Source organism: Camelus ferus, chromosome 10 (genome assembly GCF_009834535.1).
Source record: "Camelus ferus isolate YT-003-E chromosome 10, BCGSAC_Cfer_1.0, whole genome shotgun sequence".
Lineage (NCBI taxonomy): Eukaryota > Metazoa > Chordata > Mammalia > Artiodactyla > Camelidae > Camelus > Camelus ferus.
Genome location: NC_045705.1, coordinates 37,298,450 through 37,324,357, shown reverse-complemented (window position 1 = coordinate 37,324,357; position 25,908 = coordinate 37,298,450). Strand labels below are relative to the sequence as shown.

Here is a 25,908-nt window from a genome sequence, read left to right as displayed (position 1 = left end):
CATTTTATTTAATAATTGTATTTGTTTATTTAAATTATTTGAGTAAGTTGAAGGCCTATTTCTTTTTCTTTTTTTTAATTGAAGTATAGTTGATTTGCAATGTTCCAGATGTACAACAAAGTGATTCAGTTATACATATACATATATTATTTTTCAGATTCTTTTCCATTATAAGATATTAAAAGTTATTGAATACAGTTCCCTGTGCTATACAGTAGGTCCCTGTTATTTATCTATTTTATAAATAGTTGTGTGTATCTGTTAATCCTAATTTATCCAAATTCCTAATTTATTCCTCCCCACACCACTTTCCCTTTTGGTAAACATGAGTTTGTTTTGAATGTGTATTTCTTAAGCAAAGGATATTGTACATAATATAACTTTTTCATAATTACCTGAGTCATCATTTAAAATTTTGGTATGCCATGGAGTAAACCACTAAGCTCACTAGAGCACCCAACATATATGCAAAGTGTATCAATTGTATGCTAGACACTCTGCTAGTCTCATCTCTGATTTTTAAAACTTGATCTTCATATGAAGAAAGCATTATTATATCTATTTTTAAAACAGTTGCAGTGAGACTGAATAGTATTATATGTGGGAAGGGTAAAGTACAGGGTATGAGATTTAATAAGTGAATTGTATGATTAATCACACATCATTTCCTTTTTTCTCACTCCTTACTTTTCTTTATGTTTCTCTCCCTATCTTTCCTTTCTTCCTCTTTTCTTTCTTCATCCATTTCTTACTCCTTTCCCTGTTTTTGCAGATTGCCTGGTTCTTAGTTAGTCCCAAATAGATGTGCTTTCTGGAAGTTCTTTACATGGCTGTAAGGTGATACCACAAATCCTTGCTAATTGGCTGACACAATGAGTGATCTAGAATCCACGGCTCTGACTTCTGACTCCCAGGGAATGTCCCATCATTCTTCAAAGAATTCCCTTCTAAAACTTTACATTTCTTGTTTTCTCGCTTATTTGGTTTAAAATAATTGATTTTTATAAATGCAATAAATATTTATTGTAGAGAATAAAATAGAGGTAAGCCAAAAGAAGAAAACATAGATGTTCCACAACTTCATTTAAATTACTAACTAAAATATTCACTTTTCCCCCCATTTTTTCCATTTTTTAATGGACTGATGATCCAATTAAGTTCAAATGTGCTTTCTTATCCTTAAGGATAGATTTTTGATCATCCTTCCCAGACAGTAATAATCCACTGATGATGCCAAAGTACCCCAGGTAGTTAAAAAAATAGTATCCAGGTATGCTTTAATTTCCCACTATGTTGTGATTTGTAAAACCAGTTATTACTCTATGTATGTTCATATGTGTATGTGTGTGTATGTGCGTGGGGGTTCCTTGACGTGATGACACCAAACTGGATTGGAAGGATCACTTCTGCGCTTGTTCTTTCCTTCCCCGCCCCAATGGGAGACACTGTGTTGGACATCCAGACCCTTTTTTTTTTTCTTTACCCACTTTACATTTCTGGACACCAGTCTTCAAATTTCTAAAAACTGGTTTGAGACCTGATTCTCAAGCATATTAATTTATCGTGTCTCTAAGCTGGGACAAATATTTTAGTTCCACTCAGTACATAGCTTTCTCATTTCCCTTCCAGGTCAGTAGATAAATTTTTCTCTTAATATTTCATAAATGCCAGGAGTTAGTTAACAGTGCTGAGATAGCATTAAACTAATTTCTTTGGTTCTTGACACAGCCTCTATTTTATTCTTTACCCTAGAAAATGTCACATTTGCAGATCGTATTTTTATTTCCCCTGAAACACTGTAAGCTATGATTTCTTTAAAAATACAGTGTTTTGTAAAGAAGTCTTAACAGTCACTATGGGAAATTTTGCAACCTTCAGAGAGCCAAATCTTTCAAAACTCATAAAATGCTCACCTGGTAAATAGAGAAGAATGCTAGGAAAGACGCCAGTAAGCTAAGCTGTGTACTTCACTGGCCTTTACATTTATGTTCTTGGTTTTTGTTTTTTTTTTTAACTCTTACTGAAGTTTAATACTCTGATCTCCTCCCTAATTAAGCAGCTAATAGAAGCAAAACAACCTGTTGCAATTTTTTCTTAGCTAAATGTGCCAAGTTTGAACAATGCATCAAGTCATCTGATTTTTGACATAATAGTGTTTTTGTTATTTATTCCTTTTCCTTTTGAGTTCAGTGGTCACTTTGCATGGCATTCTGTAAACCTAGCTGTGGCTTTATCTTCTTTATCTTCTTTTATTTTCCACATTTGTCTCATTTTAGTTTTTTTGTTCCATATCCTTTTTAAAGCACTGTGCTAGACATTCATACCTTGGAATTATCACTATTATCATGGGAACCAGGTTGACACAACTGAATTGATGCAAATTAATTAAAGAAAAATGGGGAATAGTCAAGGTGGTGGTGGTTGTTGTTTGCATGTGCCGTGGACACACTGTTGATTCAGAGGATATGACTATACATACCTGTGATGGAGGTACCTACAGAAAATGGTTTCTAGTTTCTACTTTGCAATAGCTTGGTCTTCTGTGGGATAATTTCTATCAAACAACTGGCTGCATTTGAAAACTGTTATATTTTAATCTTGGAAGAGTCCCATTAGCTTAGCTTGTTTCTGTTCAGAATTAATTGCCAGAAAACAGAGTCTACCTTTTAAGATCATTTTAGACTTTTAGTAAACAAACAAACAAACACACATCAAATGAAGTGAATTAATTCCCAAATCTGGAAATGGAGGGAATGAAGTTAAGTTTTGTTCTATATTATACCTGGATGACAGAGCCTGCACCTCATTACAGAACAGCCAATTTTTATCTATCTACTCTCTCTCTCTCCCGATCTTGATCTCGATCTCGATCTAGGTATGGATTCATCTTTTGGTACCTGCTGATTCTCAGAGCCCCCTCCTATACCAAAATCAGAGGCTGCTCCAGTCCCATAGTCTATCCCCTGGATCCTTATAGTTCCACATCTGCAGATTCAACCAACTGTGGATAGCTTAGTACTGTACATACTTACTAGAAAAAATCCACTTGTAATTAGACCCATGCAGTTCAAACCCATGTCGTTCAGGGAGAGTTGGCAAACCAGAAAGGCAGCTTGGAAGCTGGAAACAATGTGACCATGGACATTCAGTGGGAGCTGGGGTGGCTCATCTCTAAAGCGCCTTCTCAGTTTACTGGATCAGAGTTTGTGATGTTCCTAGCTAGCATAATACAAATGGCTAAGAAATATTCTCTTTATTTTCCTTCCATTTCCTCAGTAGCAGAAAGATAGGAGTTATGGGAATTTTTGATCGAGTATTAATAAATCATCCTTAACTTTGGAAGATAACTAAAGAATGCTTGTGTACTCTTAGGATGGAGACCACATGCTCTACCTCTTTTGACATTTTATTATGGCCAATGCTGTGCTCAACTCATCTTTGTTAATGAAAAAGTCTGATTTAAAGTTTGAGGAAGGAGGCCTCAGTTTCTAAAGATTCTATAAAAGGATGCCATACACCAGTTTCCTAATATAAGGATGAAAGCTCTATCAACCCTGTTAATTAGCATTGTTTATTGCTGAACATCTATTGTGCCATTAACTCTCAACCTTATTTTAAAAATTGCTTCTGAAAACTAAAGTAGATTCATGCCTCAAATGCAATATAAAATTAGATAATGTGGGAGAAGACATCTTGGGTGACTTCTCTTAAATTAATATGTTTTAAAAAATGATTAAAAGAATAATATTCTTCAAGTTAATTATCCATGACATCCATTAATACTAGGAACCTACATTATTGCTATACACATTCGTTAACTATCAGGATATTAAAGTATTTAAATATCAAAACTGAATCCTATTGCAACTATAAATTAAAGCTAAATTAATATAATATCTACACTTGGATTTAATAAAACTAAAATTGATTACTACTTCTTTTGGCATCAAAAGTCATTTCTCTAAAGGATGTGATATATTGAAAAAGGACTAAACCAAAAATCAGAAATCTTGGGTTTCAGTCCTAGCTGCACCACCCACTGAGGGAATGGCTTTAACAAGTCACGTGACCTCCCTAGACCTCCAGCTGCTTAACTCTGAAAAGAGAAGTTCGGTATTAGATGAATATAATGTTAATTTTTAGCTTGAAAATTCTGTAATATATAAACATACAGTCTTGATTTTAAATTTCAGACACAAGGTGGCACTATTAGTAGTGATTTCCATTTAATCCACAGATAAAACCAGGGCAATTTCAAGATGTGTATATCCAAAGAAAATATCTGAATATATAGATCTTACATTGCAGGCGCGCACACGTGCACACGCGCTGTCTTTGGTTGATTCCTGTAACTTAACATCTGGGTGAAAGCTGAACAATTCAGTCAGCCAACTGCTTGACACCAAGATGATTGATTGATTTTTTTTTCATTATCATGAGAATATTTCAGTGTTGGGTAGACAATAAAGATGTATTTGCAAAAATGTGTGTAGGAAAAAGATTGATAATGGTATGATTTCAGTATAAATAGGAACCCTTGCACAAGATATATCAGTCTTATAGGATGAGAGGAAAGGTGTTGAAACATGGGCAAATTGCATAACTTAAGAGTTTGCTATTAAATAAAAAAGAATGTGTGCCAGTGGGCAGACAATTTTCAAGTAACCTTAAAGACACAAGTTTTAGAAAATGGAAAAAGTGTAGCCCACGCAGAGGTGAGAATTTAAATTCTAATTTAAAACATTTTTGCCAAGAATTTGCAACCCCTTGCTGCCACTTCCCCAAACATTCTCCACGTGTACTGAGGACCAAGCAAAATTTTGTGGCTAAACCGATATCAGAATTTAATAGACTATTTTAGTAATAAACATATATAGGCTGACTTTATTCCTCCTTTGTTATGATGGTTTTCGAATTCATTCTTCATGATAGGTTCAGATGCCATTCCTCTTTTTTAATACTTACCCACTCTGGGTAGAATTAGTCTCTCCTGAATAATTTATAAAATGTTTATACTCAAAAAATACTGGAAATCTTTGCAATCCTCTAGACCACTCCTTTCATTTTGCTAATGAGAAAACTGAACTCCAGAGAGAAAACATGAGAACAAGAAGCTCTACATTTGATCTGTGATGAGGGCAGAAATACTGTTCTAGGTTTCTTCCTCCTGGCTGCTGTGGTATGTCTCAGATGACAGACAGCCCTTTCTATTCAGAGTCCAATCTCATCTACCTTCCTAAACTGTAGATCCCTTTTAAATAAAAGTCCATATTTTTTCCTCTCATACTGTCTAGCATAATATCTAGTAACGTGGAGGTGTTCAAGGCATACATTTGAATAAATACATGATTAAATCTAATGAACAATTGTAACATAACTAACACTCACTTCTTCCATATTTATTTGTACCCACTGCAGTGCTTCACTCCAGATAATTACATATTATAATGTTGTTTCATACATCTACAAAACCATCTGTGGTGAGAAGTGAATTTTTTTTTATATTTTATTGTAAGCTACTTTGAAATGGGTTGTAATCGTAAGTTCTTTCTGTTACTCAGTGGATATCACTTAACTAATTTCAATTTAAATTGTTGCAACTGAACAAGTAATACAGCTGTGGCTCACTATCCTTCTTTGCCCAACAGACATATGAGCTGAACAATTCCTAGAAAAGACTCTACCCTGTGTGAGTTATGTCACTTTAGTCAGTGATTCAATCTCCTTCAGCGTCAATTTCTTGCCCTGTAGCTGGGATGATGATCATTGCTAGACAGAGCTGTTTTACAAGATGCTCTGTATATGAGTCCCAGGAACGTGTGAGTCTGGCATGTGTGTTACCTGGATAAAGCTGAAATTCTCTCATTATATTGGAGAAGACACAGGGAATAAATAAGTATACAAGAGTAACAAAGTACCCCTCTTTTCCCAGTGGTTGGTCTAGTGTTGATAATGAGCAAATGCGTAGGTAATGACCTCACTGGTCTTTAGAAACAAAGCTGGGACACATAGACTGTAATAACTCACATAATTCTAGGTCTCCCTCCAACTTACAATTGTAGAACCTTTTCAAAATCCACAAAAGTTTTACACTAGAATCAGTGGGAGTTCTAGGAGGCAGTTTCATGTGTGCTCATATGCAACCTTCTCGTGTTCTTCTCATCCCTCTGTCCCTTGTTTCTGTGATCTACTTCTGAGAGTCCTTGGGGATGAGATCTCAGATCTCCACACTCACCTTCCACTGCCCTCAGCTACCAGTGTCCAGTATGGCTGGGCAGGAGTCCATGCCAAAGAGTCAGGCTACAATGCAGTCACCACTGTCCCTCACTGCGTCTCCAGGGCGGAGCCAGTGCTTGATGTGAAGCAGGAGCTTAAAAACATCTATGCAAAGGATGAATAAGGGTTACCAAAGGCTTTCCTGGAAATCGGAATGTATTGGAGCCATACTGTGGTCAGTGCAGAAGGACGGAGGATGGCTCTTTGCTCTCTTCCCTGTCTCACTTTCAGGAAGCTGGCATGCTTTTGCTGCTTTGTCAGGGAGGGAGCCCCTGTGAAAACAGCACCCTCTGTTTCTGCAGGCAGATCTTTCTTCAGAAAGACTGAAGCCAAGATCCTACTCCTTTTAGTGGGCCTGGGGCCAACACAGCGTCTAAGGAAAACGTCGCTATTCTTTCCTTTCACCTTCTGTTCTGGAACTGCTGCTTCCTCTCTCCCAGCCCCACTGACATCTCCGTATGTGGAGGGAAAAGAGAGAATTTAGTCCTATTGCCGTTACTAGTTTGCCTCGATATATCTAATTTCCTAACTAAACTCAAATGTTTGCTGCTGCTTCAAATAGATACTGCAAAAGGGAAATCAAAATTTTAAATATAAACTATTTAGAAATGGACAGAAATAAGAAAAGTTTATGAAATTATGTGATGCAACAGTAACTGTACTCAGAGTAAAATGTGTAGTTTTATATGCCTTTTCATATGCTTTAATAAAATTATTACAAATACATAAACTAAAATTCAACTTTAGAAACTAGAAAACAAACAAAAGAAACCAAGATAGAAAAGTGCTAATGAAAGTAAAAAATTAATATATTTAAAACTAAAAGAAAAAGTAAGAATGATAAAAGTAAAATACATTTCTGTAAAAAAAAAATCAACAGAAAAATGAACACCAATAAGTCTGATTCAGAAAATATTTAAAAGCAAAAATATACAACATCAGGAATAAAAATTATGATGTATAACTATAGATACAAGTGAGATTAAACAAAATTATAAGAGAATTGTATTTCCATTAATATGCAAATAAATTTGAAGTATGTAAAATGGATGACTTTCTAGCAAAACATAAGTTATAAAAATTGGCCCAATTATATAGGAAATAAATATCAAGTGTATTATATTTTAAAAATACACTACTATAAAAGTAGTTTTAAAAAATCCACAAGCCTATTTTTGACTTGAAAGTGGTGATGCCTGTTTTAGCACAAGATCACATAGCAGTCATCAACAGAATAGCAACATATGTATACTATATGTATATTAATAAGCAAATTTAAATATAAAGCACTTATCTGTGGCTAAGTGCCATACATAAAGTTAAAAGACAATGACATGCCGCTGGGAAATGGAGCACATAGAATAGACATAGGGCTTCATCACATGTATTTTCTATAAATAAATTTTTGAAAGAGATAAACAGCCGAATAGAAAACTGAAAAAAAAAATTCAGAAAGAAGAAAGAATGAAATGCACACGACATGAAAAGATGGTTAAACTAATTACAAAATTCAGGGAAATCCTGCATGTTTTGTCCATAAAATTGGCAGAAATTTTAACTGTTGATAATATCAGTGTTGACAGGGATCTGGGAAGTGGTCATTCTCATATAGTACGAGAGGCAAATATAGACTGGTGAAAATATTTTGGAGAGTAATTTGATGCCTTGATGAAAAATACAATCCCCATTTTTATGAATTTGCCACAGTGATGTCTTGGGCTTACAAATAGGTAAGAGAGTCATTGCAGCATTACTGGTAATGTTGAAAACAGTGGGAAACTTAAACTCCAATTGACTAGCAAATGGCAGTGGTACATGTATATGAACTAAATTCAAAAAAATATGCTGTTTTGCTATGAAAAAGATCATGGTGTTATATGACAAAATTCCATTTAAAAGTATATACATTTGTGTATGAAATGTCTCTGTATAAGATACATAGCCTAATATATGCTTAAATCATCAAAGCTGCAAGTTTATGTATCAAATGGTTAACAATAATTATTTCTGAAAGGTGTGGTAGGAGGGAGGGGTGGAGGGAGGGGCGTTTCCACTTTGGACTTTATATACTTCAAAAAAACAAGGTAATGGGATAGCAAGTGGCTTTCTTAAACTTTTACATTTTTTCTGTCTTTTATTGAAGTATAGTTGATTTACAATGTGTTAGTTTCTGGTGTACAATATAGTGATTCATTTATATACATAGATATTCTTTTTCATATTCTTTTTTATTATAGGCTATTATAAGCTACTGAATATAGTTTATCTGTTTTTTATATAGTAGTTTGTATCTGCTAGTCCCAAACTCCTAATCTATCCCTCTCCCTGCCCCTTTCTGCTTTGGTAAACGTAAGTTTGTTGTCTACATCTGTGGGTCTTTTCTGTTTTGTAAACAAGTTCAAAACACTTCTCTCTTGTGGTTTTCTATAGTTTTTAAATTAGATGAAGTATATTAAAAAGCAAGTCATGGAGCTTAAGTGTTCTATTAAAGAGATGTGGCCCAAGCTGTGAGGGTCAGTTAGAGGGGATGCAGTGAATACAGTCTGTTCAAGGGAGACACATGTCTTCAAGAACTCTGGATATTGTGACTCTTATGAGGAAAGACAAGTCTGATCCTTTAAATATTGTCCTAGTACGTCTTAAGCTTCATTTGGGGGATGTAGTACATGTCTTTTAAGCTTGATTTTCTTGTTGTCCAGTTCAAACCCATGTCATTCCCATATATCAGCTTGTTGCTTTTTTAGGAAGCATGAAGAGACCTCATCTAATGCATTGTCTTCAGACTGTGAGTTGTGACAGATTCCTAGGTTGTAGAGTCATTTTAGCGGGTCCTGACCAGCATGTCTTAGAAAATAAAATAAGGATGGAACAAAGAGTATTATATATAATAAGATAACCTATTATTTCATGGACCTTTGGCTTTAGGTGTATAGATGAGTAAACTAGGTTCAGATGTAAAATGTATTTCTTATTGTGAGTCAATGACAAAATGCTTGAAAGCCATTGGTCTAAACACAAATCTAGAAATAACCAAGTGTCGTCTCATGGATGCCTCTGCAGCTCCTGTGATCTGTAAATTTCTTGAAAAAGTGTCCAAGTCAGGACTTCATGCCAGCAAATGGCAAATATCATTATTTAGGTTTTTACCATTATAACTCAGTGATTTCAGATCTTGAAACTTTTGCTTTTATTTTTTTCTCCATCGTGCAATGGGTACTTTAAAATTCCATACATTTTTGAAAGGACTTACACTTTCATGGTGTGCCTTTTAAAATAATGTACATGGCACTGTGTTTGGTAGTCCTCAAACCCATAGGGGGGGAAATGTAAAGTAAAACAAGCATAGTCACATTATGAAAGAATACCAAAGTCATATGGATTTGTAAAGTAATGTACAAGACTTCAAAGTTCTGTCTCTCCTGCAGGAATCTCTGCAGGTGCTCTGCCCCCAAATCCCAAGGGCACCCATTCACTCTCCTGTGCTCAAGAGCCCTTCAGTGGAGAAGCCCTGCTGTAAGCCATTGTAAGCCAGACCCATAATTAGCAAGTGACACCTCTGCAGAAATTCATTGACACGTAATTGAGAAAGGAAAAGGTGTCATTGAATAGGAATTGTGAAGGTAATAACTTCTGGCTGCACTGGGCAATTTTGTTTTCAAGGAGGAGAAATTCAGTCAGATTAGCTCAATTACTGGAGATTTATTATAGAGATAAGCAGAATTAACAATCATAATAACAACAGCAACAGGAATATCATGGGGAAACAAAAAATAGCCCTGTGCCTTGAAATGGAACTTCACTGGCTCTTAAATGGTCATTGTGGATCCAGAAAGCAAGTGATCAGGTATTTATTGTGGCTTATGCAGAAAAGGTGACAATTTTCTGTTTTTCTGCTTCTCCAAGCTGCCAACCCGATCACAGGTAATAATTTTGGGAGAAGGGTTTGTGCTTAGTTGTATCTTCTGTACAAAATGTGTCTCATAGCCTCTACTGTTTCTTGTCTCTGCTGCCTGCATGTTTCTAACAACCACTGACTTTCTGTCTGCTCAGTTCATGTTCCCAGAGAGGATTTCTGAGTGGTCTGGCTACTAAGGGTGCTTCCAGCTGCCACCTGACGCGTACAGACTCTGTAGCCAGATAACCGGGTTCAAAGCCCAGCTTTACTGAGTGCTGGGCATCTGACTTTGGGCTACTTATTTCAATTTCTCTGCTGTTTACTTTCACATAAACAATGCGCCTATGTTTGCAAACACAAATGAAAATTTTCCTTCTTCTTTCCCTCCTCCCTACTTTCTTTACTCCTTCCCTCCCTCCTTCCACTTCCTTCCTTCCTTCCTTCCATTTATTAACTATTTATGATCTCCCAGTTATTAATAGTTCTGATAAGTAGCTGGTACTCACTTAGACATGCTTAAGCTCATGGAGTAGTGAAAATTCTCTTTGATTTAGAATTGAGGTCTTCCCCGCAGCCAGGGGCTACATTAATCAGGGAAGCTGTAGGGGTGGGGGAGCAGGGGGAGCATGGTTGGCTTCCAGTTTCTCTCTGCTAAGCTTTGTTCATCCCTCCAGTTGGCTTTCTTGGACAAAATCATCCTACTCTAGCTCTCTTTTGTGTGCCTAAGGCTGCTCCACAGAAACCCATATCTTTGCTCTGACGTGGTCCAGGCCAACCCCAGTATAGCACAACACCCCCAGTGCTCCACTGCCAAAGCAGCTAGCCAGACCACCCCTGGCTCCCCCGTGAATCATCCAGAAGTGAGTCACCACCGTGGATGCAGATACCCGACTCCCAAGGGCCTCCATGTTTTTGTTTTGTTTTGTTCTAAATGTGTAATGGCTGGAGTCAAGATGGATGGCTAGATGTTCATAAGACCTGCCAGTTAGTAGGGATTCACCTTTCTCTTTCCCATTGATAATAGCTGTTGATAACCACTATTTTAAACAGCACAGTGAATGAGCCTAACCGGCCAATGCATAAATACATATGTTTCCAATCCATACAACTAAGACCCACAAAACTGCCTTGGCAGAGAAGAGAGGTCTGTTTCACCACTCGTTAATCCTTCCTGTCAAAAACTGGTATGAAGTAAATTCTATGTATTATTACCTGTGAAGATGAAGGATAACAGGTATGGAAAATAAGAAGGGAACAGAGAGAGGACTGATATTGATGGCCTACTATGCAATTTTTTATGTCTTATCATCTCTAATTCTCAAAAGTATTCCATGAAATGCATACAATTACCCTCATTTTTATTGAGGATGATAGAGGTTTTTATAAACAGAAACAGAAAATTACAAGATGGCCAAATATCTTTTCCTCTCTATGGAGAAATAGGGACAAGCCTTGCTAATGGGATAACCGATCACATTATAACTCCTTTCAAGGCAAACAAGAGTCTATTCTTGATGGTGTGGAGGGAGGGCATATTCCTTTGTATGCTTGTCTTTTCTCTTTCATCTTTTAATTTAAATTTTTTAAACCAAACCTTCAACTTGAAAAGGATTAAAAAGGTTCCCTTCCTGTTGAAATAAATAACAAATCTGGGGTTTTAGCCACCTGATGTTCTTTGAAATGGCAATTTCAAGGGAGAAAATTAGTGTTGGAGAGCCTGGGACTAAATTTCAACTGTGCCTTTCTAAATTGTGCATGCAAATGGGCAATTAGACCTGTGATGGGTAATTGCATGTCTAAATGAACCCTTCCACACATAGCTTAGAAGCCGATTTTGAAGGTTGAATTTGTAGAAGTCCTTATAAATTTCCTCTCCTTCTGGAAGGACCTATGGAATCTCATCGTTAACTTTAATAAGGGAACACCACTCTATTCCAGCCACTTCTCACACACACACACACAAAAAAATCATTTGAAAAGGTGAGAATAAAATATGAGTAAACCATTTACACATCCCAGAATAATACTGTGAGTATTTGGTCCTTATCTTTCTCAACTAAAATTAATACATCCATGAAATAGTCATACTTTTAATAATGTATTTTATAATGCTTATTTTTCCATAATCATTTTATCACTTCCATGTTTTCCCATTTTAATATATCACAACTTATAGAACTAGCATTCAAGTATTGAATGTTAGGTTATTTCTTAACTTCCAGTGTCATAAAATACATTATTAGAAAAATGCAGTGGTAAACATTAAGGCCCATTTACCTTTGCTTGATTCACTAATTATTTCTTGAAATCACTTCCCCCTTATAAAATTCTGAGTAGCATCATTCTTTTTGACTTTTGTCATACTAGGTGGAAACTAACTATTTTTTCCTAATTGTTTTCATTCATATTTCAGGTGTGGTCCACATCTTGTAAAGGCCAATCTTTTGTCTTCAGCTCAGCATTTCTGTGAATGATCTTCCTGGCCTTTAAAAAGCCCTTTCTCTTTTTTTTCTAGCTAGATCCATTAACTCCCTGCTATACCAAGGAATACAAAAAAAAAAAAAAAAAAAAAAACCCAAAAAACACTCATCTTCCTCATTCTCCGCCAAATAAAGCAATGTGGTATAACATCCATTCAGTAATTTAATTATGTATGCTTTTCTTCACGTATCCATATCTACTTAAATCACAAACCATAAATATCCTTGGAGACTCAGGAAGAATCAAGGACTATTAGTCTTTGAATAAAGTATCTTCCTTCCTTCCTCCCCTGTATATCCTTCAATATAGATACTCACATGTCCTCTCAAGTAAGATGCATGCTTCAATAGTCTCAGTGATAACTACACATATTTAGTTTACAGCAAGTTTAATGTAGGTGATGAAAATTTCAATAGTAATTTAATTTCATGAAGAGCTGTGGTCACAGGCCTGGTGTCAACAGGAAGATCTCTTGATACACACGGGCCTAACAACATATGGATGCAAAGAGTTAGTATCCCACATGTCTAGAAGCAATATATCCACTTTGAAAGGTGTGTAACCTGACTAAAAGTTACTAGCACGTGAAAAATTTAAAATAAAAAATTAAAATTTAAGACAACCCTATTAATGTTAAAGTTGCAGGATAAGCACAACTACTTTATGAGAATTCCAGGGAAAAGGGTTAGCCTATCATGATCATCTAGAGGAAGTAGCCAGAATCAAAACTCTGGAATTTTAAATAAAAATGATTGTTTTATGATACAGTAAACCTGTCTATATATATTAATGTTTTATAGACCACTAGAGGATTATGTGCTTTGAAAAGCTATATTGATAGTGAATTAATTTACCTCATTGATGAAAAATTGACGAGTATTGGCAAGACACTCCTTAAATTGAATTATTCTATTAAATAAAGTCTTATAAATGTTTTGTTAGGTTGTTGGATTGCTTATTTGTTTTGTTCTGATTTTTAACCTTTCAAATGTTTTATGTTAACCACTAGAATATCTAATTTAACTAATGGCATATAAATATATATGTTAAAAAACAATTGCTACTGATTTTCAACAAATACATTTAAAAAATTTATCTCTCAGGTTGTTTATGTAAAATTCAATTCATTCATCAAGCCATTTTTATTCATTATTTTTATGTTTTACGCTCACTTTTAATGAGCATTTTCTATGCGGAGGAACAACATGTTACAAAAGTATACCATGTTCTTCACATGTAAGTGATAATGTCCCATATCACTCTCTATTTCTGAATTGCCACCGTCCAGCAATACCAGAATTCTTTCAATTTTTAACTAATGCCAAGTTCACTCACACTTTTGGAACACTTACCCACCCTTCCTTTTGTCACCATCCTTCACTAGGTTGTTGGGTTTATGTTTTTCTTAATTACTCCTCCAAAAGACCCTGATGTCCTACTCTAAGTCTGATTTTCCTCTTGTGAACTTCCATAAATGGTGTGTCTTCTGTATTATAACATATACCATTTTATACTATTCACTGTTAGACTGTGAGGTTCATGAAAACAAGGATAATATCTCTCTTGTTTGCCCTTGCATCTTCGCTCCCAAGCAGTGCCTGGTAGAAGGAAAGGAACAAATAAATATTTAGTGGACAATCAGATGGGTGAATGGTTGGATAGATGAAGCAGTGATATGGGAAAACAAGGCACATTTGTGAATTCATAGGGGGCAGTGAAAGAAATGCACTAAGTATAGTCGATTCTCATTATTTGCAGTGTTTATGTTTTGTAAAGTTGCCCAAACCCTGAATTCGTGAATACTGCACCATTGCTCCCAAGAGAAATACAAAGTTAGGTTCCTAGGAGCATCTGGTCACCACATTTTTGTCAATTGATCAATATATAACCTTATATTATGTGTGTCTCTGTTTAAAGACAATTTATTCAGCATATATTGTCCATTCATTAACATCAAACTCATGGTTAACAATACTATATAACTAGTGCCTGCTTGAAACTATCACATGCATTTTCTCCATAAGGCATATCCCAGCCTTCTTGCACTTAGTAACACTAAAAAGCACTTCAGCATTCTGCTTGGGGTCACTTTAAACAGCAAAATCACCAACGAAAAGCACAACAATGCAAAAAATGTGGCATTAATTAGACTGCAAAAAGAGCGCTTGTTCCCAGTAAGAGAGCAGAAACAGGAAAGGAAAGGACTGCCTTATTGCCTCTTGGCTGGCAACGTGTGCATCAGGCAAGTCAGTTTTTTGTCTCTCTGCACATGTGCATATCTCTGAAGGCCTGTGAACGTGCTATGAGTATTGACTTTGAAGTTACAAACAAATCTGCAAATATGAAATATGCAAATAATAAAGACTGACTGCATTCGGTGCTAGTGAAAAAATATGGCTTTTGTTATCAATGAAGATAGGAAACATGAATCAAGTAACTACAAAACGAGGCAAACGTAAAGATGCACAAAGAAAGTGTTAAAGGAATTTGGAATAAGTGGGCACCACTGTAATCCAATGAGACTTCATGATGGAAGTGGCCTTTAAGCTATATATAGAAGAATAAGCAGTGTTTTAAAAGAAGAATATAGAAGTGAAGAAAAATCTGAATGAAGAGACATGGCCTTGGGAAATGAGTGAGTGTTTAATAATGCTTAGAAAAGCCAGTTAAAAATGATTGCAATAGGCCATCAAAGGGATTGACTAAACCAACAGTAAGTTAAAAAAAGGCTAAGACAGAGATAAAACCATTGTGCTGGAGGCAGAGAAAGGGAGATTACAGAAAAAAAAAAAAAAAAACTAACCACAGAATTAGACTAATGAAATAGATCTAGGAATGTTATCCACAGATTGTATTTGTTCTCTATTGCTGCACAGCAGATTACCACAAAATGAGCAACTTAAAACCAGCATAACACTTTTTATCCCACAATCTCCATGGGTCAGGAGTCTAGGCAGAGACTGAGGCTGAATCCTCTGCTCAGTATCTCACTAGGCTGCAGACAAGGAGTTGGCTGGGTGGCATTCCTCTCTGGAGCTCAGAGTGCTCTTCCAAGAGCATGTGGCTGTCGGGAGACTTCAGTTACTTGATTTTGTAGGACTGAGAACCCCATTTTCTTGCTTGCTATTAGCCTGGGGCAGTTCTCAGTCCCAACATCCTGGCCACACACCCCTCTCAAGGGCTCTTTCACAACATGGCAGCTCACTTCTCAAAACAAACAGGAAAATCTCTCTTGCTTTAAATTTCTCCCTCCATGCAAAGCCTAAATTCTCCATTACAGTCACCTGATTAGGTCAGGCCCATCCAGGATAATCTCTGTTTTGGTTAACTCAGCATCTTCTCAAAGGGATCTTAGTTACATCTGCAAAATCCCTGCACCTTTGCCATATAATGTAACCTGATCAAGAGGGACATCCCATCATAATCACAAGTCCCATTCACACTCAAGGGAAGGGAATTGTATAGGGAACAGGAATCTTACGGGCAGTCTTTTAATGCTGCCCACCATAAGGATCCATCGAGTTCATGCATGTATGACCCCTCCTCCATTTTTTTTATTACTATTACTAGTCAATCACAACTTCCCTAGACCTATCAGTTCCATTTTTGTGCTTACAGGGGAATCCCTGAGTTGGAATTTGGTTGAAGCTCATTTTGGCATCTAAATTAGGACAAAGTTAATCTGCAGAAGAGAGAAAGTAGGCCCTGAGGAGAGATCGCAGGGCAGGTAGAGGAAGAAAACATTTCTGCAGTGTCATGACCAGGGGCAAGGCAGAGAGGTGTGCTGAGAGGCAGAGAGAAAGGGAAAAAATGAGACAGCTTTGGAGGGTGAGAAGCTTTGGAGGAGTAGACGTGTTGAAAGGAGGTTTTTGAGGCTGCATTGCTTTGTGTTTCAAAAACTAGTTTTTCCTGCTTCTCCGGCAACCAATGTCTTCAATAAAATTTGCTCCATTTGTCCTTGTTTTAGAACTGGACTTACGTACAGGTTTTATTTGTTGTTATTTTGCTTTGATGCTTGAGACAATGTCTAAAACTTGCTAAAAATTTGACACTAGAAGATAGACTATGACCAGGTAGGAGGTTGTTGGACATCCTGTGTGCTCGCATGCTCTCTCTCTCTCATCTTCCTCTCCTTGCTGACCAGGAACCTCTCTTTCAGGCTCTCTTACTCTTTCTTATGTGTTTCTAAATCTGATTATGATACTTCCACCAGTCAAGATCTTCCAGTGGGTTCTCATAGTACTTAGAATGCAATTCAAACTCTTACCTGTGATTACAAATGCCTAGATAATGAAGAGTGGTATCTGGCCACCAATTTTATGTTATCTGTTACTACCCTCCTTTCTCTGTTCACTCTGCTTGACCCCTCTCTCTTTCTTGAACATGCTAAGCTTGTTCCTGCTCTACTGGCTCCATACTGGTTTCTTCTGCATGGCTAACTTCATCATGTAGTTCAGAGCGCAGAATACATGTTATCTCCCCAAAGAGGCCTTTCTTAAAAACTGCATGCAACAGAGCCAATTTTCTATTAAAGCATTCTATTTTAATTGTCTAACTAGCATTTATCACCATATGATATCATCTTATTTGTTTGTTTATTGTCTGTGTTCTGCCCTCTCACTCCTGCCCCAGGACTGGCCATGAGTTCTTCAAGGTCAGGCAATGTCTCCACTGATTATCCATCTATCGCCAGTAGTTAGAATAATTCCTGACACGTGGCAGATGCTTTACAATTACTTGTTAATAAATGAATTCATAAGAGATTAGGATGTGTTGGGGCTATCTGTCAGCATTTAACATAGTGCATCAGGGAAATAATTAGAGAAAGTTGAATCCAGTTGACAAATAGTGACACAGGGAGGTAATTTGGTAAAGAGAAAATAGCTCTGGTCTGACCTTTGAGATACTGGGGTTTTAATCTTGTCTCTGCCACTAACTTGCTGTTCTATCTTGGACAAGGGCAAGGGAGGTCTTTTAGAGCTTAGAGTTAAAAAGCAAGAATATTTATGAAAATTTCTATATACCAAATATGTTGTATATTATTGTCATAGTTTTATGGATGAGAAAATGAAGGCTTTGAGAGATGAAATGATCTAGGATCAGTATGTGCTGGAGCTAGGATTTGAAACCACCTGTATTTGTAGTAAAGTTCTCTTCCAGCTCTGACATTCAGGAATCTTGAAACACTATTATTTTCTACTTCCTCTGTAAGACAACTTTCCCCTAATCAGGCATCTATCATTTTTTTTTTTTCTCCTGAATAGCTTTTCTAATTTGTGGAAAGGAGAATAGAAAAATACACACTGAATGGAAATTCTGAATACAAGTGTTTTGGGGATGCATGCTCATTTTAACTAGTTTTTGCTTAAAAAAAAAGAAATAAAAGAAAAAGTAATAAGCAGAGGTAATGTCTACAGAAATGTCTTTTCCATTATCCCTGATAATGTATACTCTTTAAAAAGCCACCTAGCTTGTCTTCATCTAAGCATTATATTTTTTCAATCTCCAACTGTTTTGTGTGTTAAATGCTTTCTAAATGATTTGTAAGGTTGATATTTAAACAACTCTTACACAGCCTAATCACATAGTTCACTCTTTTGAAATGTCACCATTTTCCCCACTTCTAGTATCTTTATTTAGATGTCAAATTGTGTTAGGATTGCCAGTGTGAATTCAGCAGCAAGCCACGATTGTGTCATATATACCTATTTTATTCTTCTGTAGTCTGGTTCAGGGTAAAATGGCTTCTCATGTGTTTCGCTTGCTTTTTTTCCCCCCAGTTGTTATTCTTTTAAGTTCCAGGCACACGTTTTGATTTGCTTAAAATTTCAAAAAGTAGAGATATTTCCTAGATGTGTAAGAGTCAGCATAGCATTAACAAACACTGTTTTGGGCTATGGATGTGTAATTGTGTAGTGATCCCTGCTTGACTGAGAATTTTGTTCTTTTAAAGGAAGTGATATTCACTGGGAGAATCTAAGAGACAGGTCCTTACCACTTCACAAACTTTTGACGGATATGCGTACCTTCCCTGGTATCTTAAAATAGCCAAAAATTCCCTGCCTAATGATGATAACAATAATAACATAGTAACTATAGCTAATTTTATGAATTCTATTATTATCCTCAGTTTATAGATGAGTAAATTAAATTCAGAAAGCCACAGTACCTTCAGCTAATAAGGGGTTGACTCAGGGTTCTAACAACAAAATTTGGGCTTTCTGAGTAAAAGAAACTGAGCTTTAAACCACTATGTTTTACATGCCCAGGACTGAACTGTACTTTCTTGTCTGGCTCTGGTCTGACCTGCCCAATATTTTTCTTTCTTTCACTCAAGAAACATTTACAAGGCATCTAGATCAGAGCAATAGAGATACAACAATGAATAAAGTTATCTATTTTTAAGCTGGTCAAAGGTTAGCAGAGGTGGTAGGGAAAGACACAAATGTAAACAAGTGGGTAGATGAGAAAGCTCTAATTACAGTTGAGTGGTTTCAGAGATTATTTCCAGGGTCTGTCTAGGTTTTAATCTATGTGTTGAATTAATACATGCTGATGGGTGGAAAGGAGAACAATTATGGAATGCTTACTATATGCTAAGCATTGGCTAAGAACTTACATTAATTAAGGTAATTCAGGCATAATGCAAAGGATATCTGCTTCTTGTTCAGGAAAGGGGATGCTCTTGGTTGGGCAATTCTTCTCCAAGCAGTATTCAGGGACCCAGACTCCTTGCACCTTGGGTTTCTGCCATCTTCAATTTGTAATTCCCAGGCTTTCCCTGGAGGCCTCTATTTCAGCCAGCAAAAATGGGAAAAGAGCAGGGAGGGTTACATAGGAGACACTTGTAAACCAGGTTTGAGAGGAATGTTGCATTTCATTGACTAGAATTAGTCACATGGGAACTTCTAATTGTAAGGGGAGCTGGGAAATGTAGTCTCAAAATGAGCCCAGGTAAGATTATAAACAAACAAACAAATAAATAGGAAGCACAGATGCCATGATGCTGCTATTTAATGTCGACAAAATTACCCTCTCTAGGAAAAGTTTCTAAAAAGTAAAAATTGTTAATTTTGTGATAACCATTCTTCTGTTAGATCTATCTTCCCAAAGCCTTCAGAGCAAAAGCAGAGAAAAGAGAATGCCCTTGAAAAATATTTTTAAGATGATATCAATTTACATCCATAATCTTTTGAGGTAAAAAACTAGGGATGTATGTGTGTGTGCGCCCATGCATGTGTATCATGGAGACAGTAATTAATAAAATCTGGATTCAAATCCAGATCAATCTGTGCAAAGCTTACATTCTTTCTATCACACCAAGCAGATTCTATGAGTAACCTTAAAGAAAATGAATTAATTTACAGCAGAAGCAGATACCAGGATGCTCTGGTAACTAGATATTTAACAATTGTTTGACCTTAACTTCTTAAATAAACTCTTAACATCTTGCATTAGACCCTCAAGCAACATATACACAAAAACACCCATTTATTAAAAGTACAGTAGCAAAACGACTTGACCTAGAATGAGAACTTTAAATTTTCTATATTTAAGTCCAAGGAAACTTCAGATCATCATCCTCCTCTGCATTTCCCTACACCTCCATAGCCATGTTTGCTAAGTCTCCTTATTTGAAAAATGGAAAAACTGAAGAAAATCTAGTACTATATATTAAAAGAAAGGAAATATCACCCTGAATATTCAGAGGTATCTTGAACCTCTATAAGCTATTCTTTTAGATATGCAACACCTTATAGACCACAGAAGGCAGAATTAGAGCTGATAATTGTTACCAATTCTGGAAAAAAAAAAAAAACTTTCACAATAAAGCCTGTCTAGAATAGAGCATTTATTAGAAATTTGTGATGTAGCCACAAAACTCATAGGAAGATAATCCTGGGCTATTCAATTTTTCAGTTTGATTAGCCATTTGATAATGGAATATAGTATAGTATTATATTAGGCTCTACACTCTGTACATTTGCCAGCCGAGTGAACCCTCCTTTGAGCTGAGAGGTAAATTGATATGCACCCTAACCTATTCCCTTGGTTGGCCAAGTCCTTCTTTAGTGCATCCACTATTCTGAGACAGAATTGTCTCCCACCTGTCTTGCTGAGATCCTAAGGTTTAGGGGGTGGGACTGAGTACAGGAATAAATAGCTCCTATTGCCAGGATGTATTTCTACAAGCAGTAGTCATATTTCTACCCTACCTAGCTCTTATTTGAGGGAATATATATGAGAAATGTGCCTTTTGTGACCCAATGAATTACCATCATTTTCCTCCAAACTCCCTCCCCCTTCTTTTCACATAATTCCCCTCATTTCTGACCTATTTTTTCTGAGATGACCTTGCCAAGTGAATATATTTTTTGTTTTTTGTTGGCCTGGTTGTTTATTTCAAAGTGGGGTGGGTCACCCTACTTCAGGTATCAAATAAAATAGAAGATGTATCTTTCTGTTTACTTTCTGAGGACAAGCCTTGGTATGTTACCACATGTATTTCATAATCTAAACCACTCAGCCTGGAAATTAGTAGAAATCTCTCCAGATTTGTCTGTTGGTTTTAGTTTTTCATATTAGCTTAAACTTTTTTCCCCTGAAAATTCATAGATTAATATTTTGATGAGAGAGGATATTGCCATGGCTATTTCTTAGATGTTATTTAAAGCTGCATTGTTTGTGGTTACTAAATGGGTAAATGAATAATAAATGGATAAATGAGTGAATAAACTAACTATGGTCACCAAAAAACTAGGGAACCTCACCTCAGTTGGTGATGACACTGAGGAGAGGGCCAATTCTGTGTGCAATCACTGAGAAAATTACTGCAATTCTCCAATAGGCTTAGAAAGACAGGCTCATTCCTGAGCAGAATAATAATAAAAATGCCAACATCTTCCGGAACAAAAGATACCGCTACAGTTCCAATTGTAAACATGTTGTTTATCTCAAAATACTCCTGTTGATAGCTTGGCATTGGGAGTAATCATTGTATAAAAATGCTCTCACACTGCAAGGGAATGAGTATAAAAAATGAATGTTTCACAGATGATAAACATAAATGCAGGCAGCACTTAATATTTTAATTAAAAAAACAAAAACCCTTTTCTTTTGGAACTCAAACCTCTAGAAGATTGCTCAGAGATACTCTCCTCCCTGGAAATGAAAGACAAAAAAATTCACCAAGGAGCACCGCCATTTCCGTAACAGATGAAAAAGGCACAAATGTGAGAGAATCCTGCTAGTTACACAAGGATTGGGACCATTTTAAAAACTAATAGAAGACAAAAGCAGTTTGAAGCAGATAAATGTAGCCTAATGATGGCTTTGATGAGCCTTTGTCTCTCAGCTCTTTGTGTGCACTTAAAATACGAGGAATTAAAAAAGAGAGAGAGCAAAATAGTCAGAGACTTATCTGTGTGTCACTAATGAGTGATGAGAACTGGAAAGACAAAGGATGAATCTCAGCGGTTTTGATGTGTCTTTATCAGATATGTCTGTGTGAATTACAAAATATGAGGCATGACAAAGAGTAGGAGTGGAGAAAAAGGGAAGAGATAAGCTTGGTAAGTGAAGAGTAATACATTAGACTTTCTTGTGAGGGGAATATGAGTCAGTGGGGAGATGCCTCTCCCGAGGTTTTCATAAAAGTAATCAGCCAATTGATTATCTGTATGAATGTCCCAATATAACCTGTGCAGAGCTGAATTTACATTAAAGCCCAGGCCAGCGTCCTCTATAGAGAGGAATCCTGAGTTTGGCTCCTCAGGGAAATACTCAAGTAATTCAGTCAACAAGAGTAAAGAAAGTGCAGACTGTCTGCACACACAGCCATTTTACTTAGCCTGACTAGACTCTGTGGAGCCATCAGTCAAATTGATCTTCAATTCAGTTCATTTTTCTTTTCAATCTGACCAATTTTTAAACTCAACTGACAATCACTTCAGTCCAAGTACCTGTATGTGTGGACATTGCCAAATGAAACTATGTGTTTTGTCTATGAAAATACTAACCTAGGTTGGAACACCCACTGTTCCACTTATTTGCAGTGTGTTCTCAAGCCACTTAACATTTGGGGTTCCACTGTCCTTAATCGTCAACGCAGCATGATAATACCTATTGTATCAGAGTTTATAAAAATGGAGAGAAAAAAATGTATGCAAATGCAAAGTACTGTGCTATTACTTGGAGTAGAATTTGGTGTTGTACTGAAGTGCTCTGTGTAATAATGGGATAAAAATGTGAAATTGTTGGGTAAAAGAGGAGGAACATACTTTGAGGATAAAAAGAAAATACCAAGAAAAGACTCAGGAAATAATACATCTACTAAGGAGATTTAAGGTGTATCAACTGAAATAAAATCATACAATGTGAGAGTTGTGGGTTAAGTTTTATTTGGGGCAAAATGAGGATTATAGCCCGGGAGACAGCATCCCAGAAAGCTCTGAGAAACTGTTCCAAAGAGGCTGGGGGAAACTCAGTATTATATGTGATTTCAGTGAAGGGGGGGGGACATGCAGTCAAGCACATATCTAGGCAGAGGTTTGCTGCTAGTCACGAGGCACAGATGTCACCCGTAATGATTTTAGTGCTCTTCTAGATATGAGCAGATGTGAGAATTGGGTCATAAAATCTTCTCCTGAAAATATCTAACTATCTGAAGGCCTGTTCAGCCAGTTTTCCCAGAGCACAGAGTGCCACATTCCTGATCTCAATCTTGAATTCCTTTCAGGATGTGTTGGAGGTCAGCGGCTGGAGTGGCTCGTGATTTCATCCAAGCAGAGTTAGATGGCAAGTGCCAGTGTGATCCAGTCTTTGTAGAGGCACTTGGCAAGTGCCAAATTTTAGTTAGCAAGTGTTTGCTAGAGTGAGGGAAGTGGTATCACATACAGCTTTCATGACTCACTGTTTTAGTTTGCTAAGGCTGCTGTAACAGCGTGCCACAAACTGGGTGAACGACACAAATTAATTGACTCTCAATTCTGGAGACTAGAAGTCCTACATCAGGGTGTCTAAGGATATACTTCTTCTAAATGTGCTAGGGAAGAATCTGTTCCAGAACTCTCTTCTTGCCTCTGATGGTTCCTTTGTTAGTGGAAAGGAGGCCCACCAAACTGGGGGTTTTTGCTGCCAGCTGCAAAAGTTTTCTCAGAGGGACAAAATGAAAAAGCTGCTTTACTTCTCAGGGACAAAGTGAAAAGGCTGCTTTATTTCTCAAAAGAGGAAAAGGAAGGAAAGCACTCCAGCGGGGAATTATTAGCCAAGATGACCCGTAGAGACAACTCTGGCCAGGGACAGGCCACATGGAGATTTATGGGAGGCTTTTGCTGTTCATTATATCTTTGTTCCAGGTATGCTGGAGTCAATCAGTCCTTGTATGGGCTTTTCCAGTGGTTGTCATGGCAGTTATCAACTGTCATAGTGCTGGTGGGTGTGTCATTTAGCATGCTAATACATGACAGTGAGCATATAATAAGGCTCAAGGTTCACTGGAAGTCAAACCCTCCACCATCTTGGGCTCCTTTGGCCTAATCAGTTCATATTTCTTCTCTTTGCAGCTGCCTCCTGAGACTTAGAAAAGAGTAATTGGTTTCTAGTCAAAGAAGGGGCAAGGGGTATGATCCTAGGGGCAACAACCTTGGTAACTAAAAAGGAAGTTGCTTTTCATCAGAATATGTACAATCTGGGTGTACCCAGCATTCCCGTAAAAAAAATCTCTGAAAATTTTGTTCAGCCAGGACAGTTTTAAAGAGAAGTGGGGGAGTAACCTCAGTTTATCATTGAGATAGGTGGTCAGAGCTATTGCCATCCCCCAATGCCTACAGGCTTGTCCTATTCAACTGCTTGAGCCTGCTTTTCTATGACTTAGGGAGGCCTGGAGGCTTCAGCTTTTCTATAAACAAGAGGTAGGCCTTGGGGGTGGGGGCTCACAGGGTCCTGGTTGATATCACCTTGGCTTGTGCAACACAGTTCCAACTTAGGCATGGAGTTCTCTGTGTCTGTGTGTCCAAATTTCCCCTTTGTCTAAGGACACTAGGTGTTTTGTCTAGTTAGGGCTCATTCAATTCCAGTATGACCTCATCAAATTTTGATGGACACAGTTTAACCCCTAATACTCACTAATGCTTTACTGGTCATGGATTTTTGCTTTTTTCTAGAAGAAATTAAAAAGTGCTCTGTTCTCCATGTTGATGGAGAAAAATAGAGACTACACTGATGTGGAAGAAGAGGCCTAGAGGGAGAGCTGATATGTAGGTTAGGAGTATGAAATAGCATCAATGAATCAATTATAGCAGTAAACAGTCATTGAAAAGGTGCTTTATACTGGGCATGGACAAGTGCAAGAAGGTAGATCCTAGCCCTTTGAGGATCTCAAGGTGTAATGATGGAGATTCACCAAGAGATAATGTCAGTGATAATGATAAGCTATGGGCCAAATTACAATGGGAGCCCAGCAAAGTCATTCACATATTCATTAGAAGTCTATGAAAAAACAGTTTATCAACATAGGTATTTCATGTTAAGCTTATCTTCCTAAAATAATCTTTCTCTAAAAAATCTAGAAGGTTGGCATAAATGCCTATGGCTGCATGACCACTAAATGGTGTAACTGGGTATGTTTTTAGGTCTATGTCACTTTCTGTTCTACCCCATTGTCAAGTCTCCCACCCACAAAGAATGTGAACACTGAAGTATTGGTAAAATATGAGTGAAATTCAGATCAGTTCCTCAAGAGAACCTTTAATTTTGGTGTTAGAATACTATTTGAATATGATATCTTATGTTCAATATCATATCTAATGATTTTGATATATTTGTGGAAATAATTTACATATATATATAGAGAGAGAGTTAGAGTAGTTTTGGATTCACAGCAAAACTGAGATTGCAGTTTCCCTAACTGCTATATATAAAAATAGATTTTAAAAAAATTTTCTTCTATATAGCACAGGGAACTATATTTAATATCTTGTAATAACCTTTCATGAAAAAAGAATATGAAAATGAATATATGTATGTATATATATGGGACATTGTGCTGTACACCAGAAATTGATACACTGTAACTGATAATACTTCAATAAATAAAAAAAAGGGGCAGCAATTTCCCATATACTCCCCACCCCTATACATGCATAGTATCTACCATTATCAACTCCCCCCACCAGAATAGTACACTTGTTACAAGTGATGAACTTCCACTGAAGCATCATTAATACCCAAAGTCCATAGTTTACATTACAGTTCAC

At 36.8% G+C, this 25,908-nt stretch overlaps 1 protein-coding gene and 1 long non-coding RNA gene across 2 annotated transcripts in view; one reads left to right on the top strand and one right to left on the bottom strand.

Moving 5' to 3' along the window:
* TENM4 (teneurin transmembrane protein 4) overlaps positions 1 to 25,908 on the top strand; it is a 2,614,134-nt gene that overhangs the window by 532,793 nt on the left and 2,055,433 nt on the right. The window lies entirely within an intron of this gene.
* LOC116666396 lies at positions 2,844 to 25,908 on the bottom strand. Its single transcript, XR_004323222.1, has 3 exons — positions 25,825 to 25,908; positions 11,004 to 11,009; positions 2,844 to 2,853 (listed from the first exon to the last, which is right to left on the bottom strand). It is a non-coding gene; the product is annotated as an uncharacterized LOC116666396 (long non-coding RNA).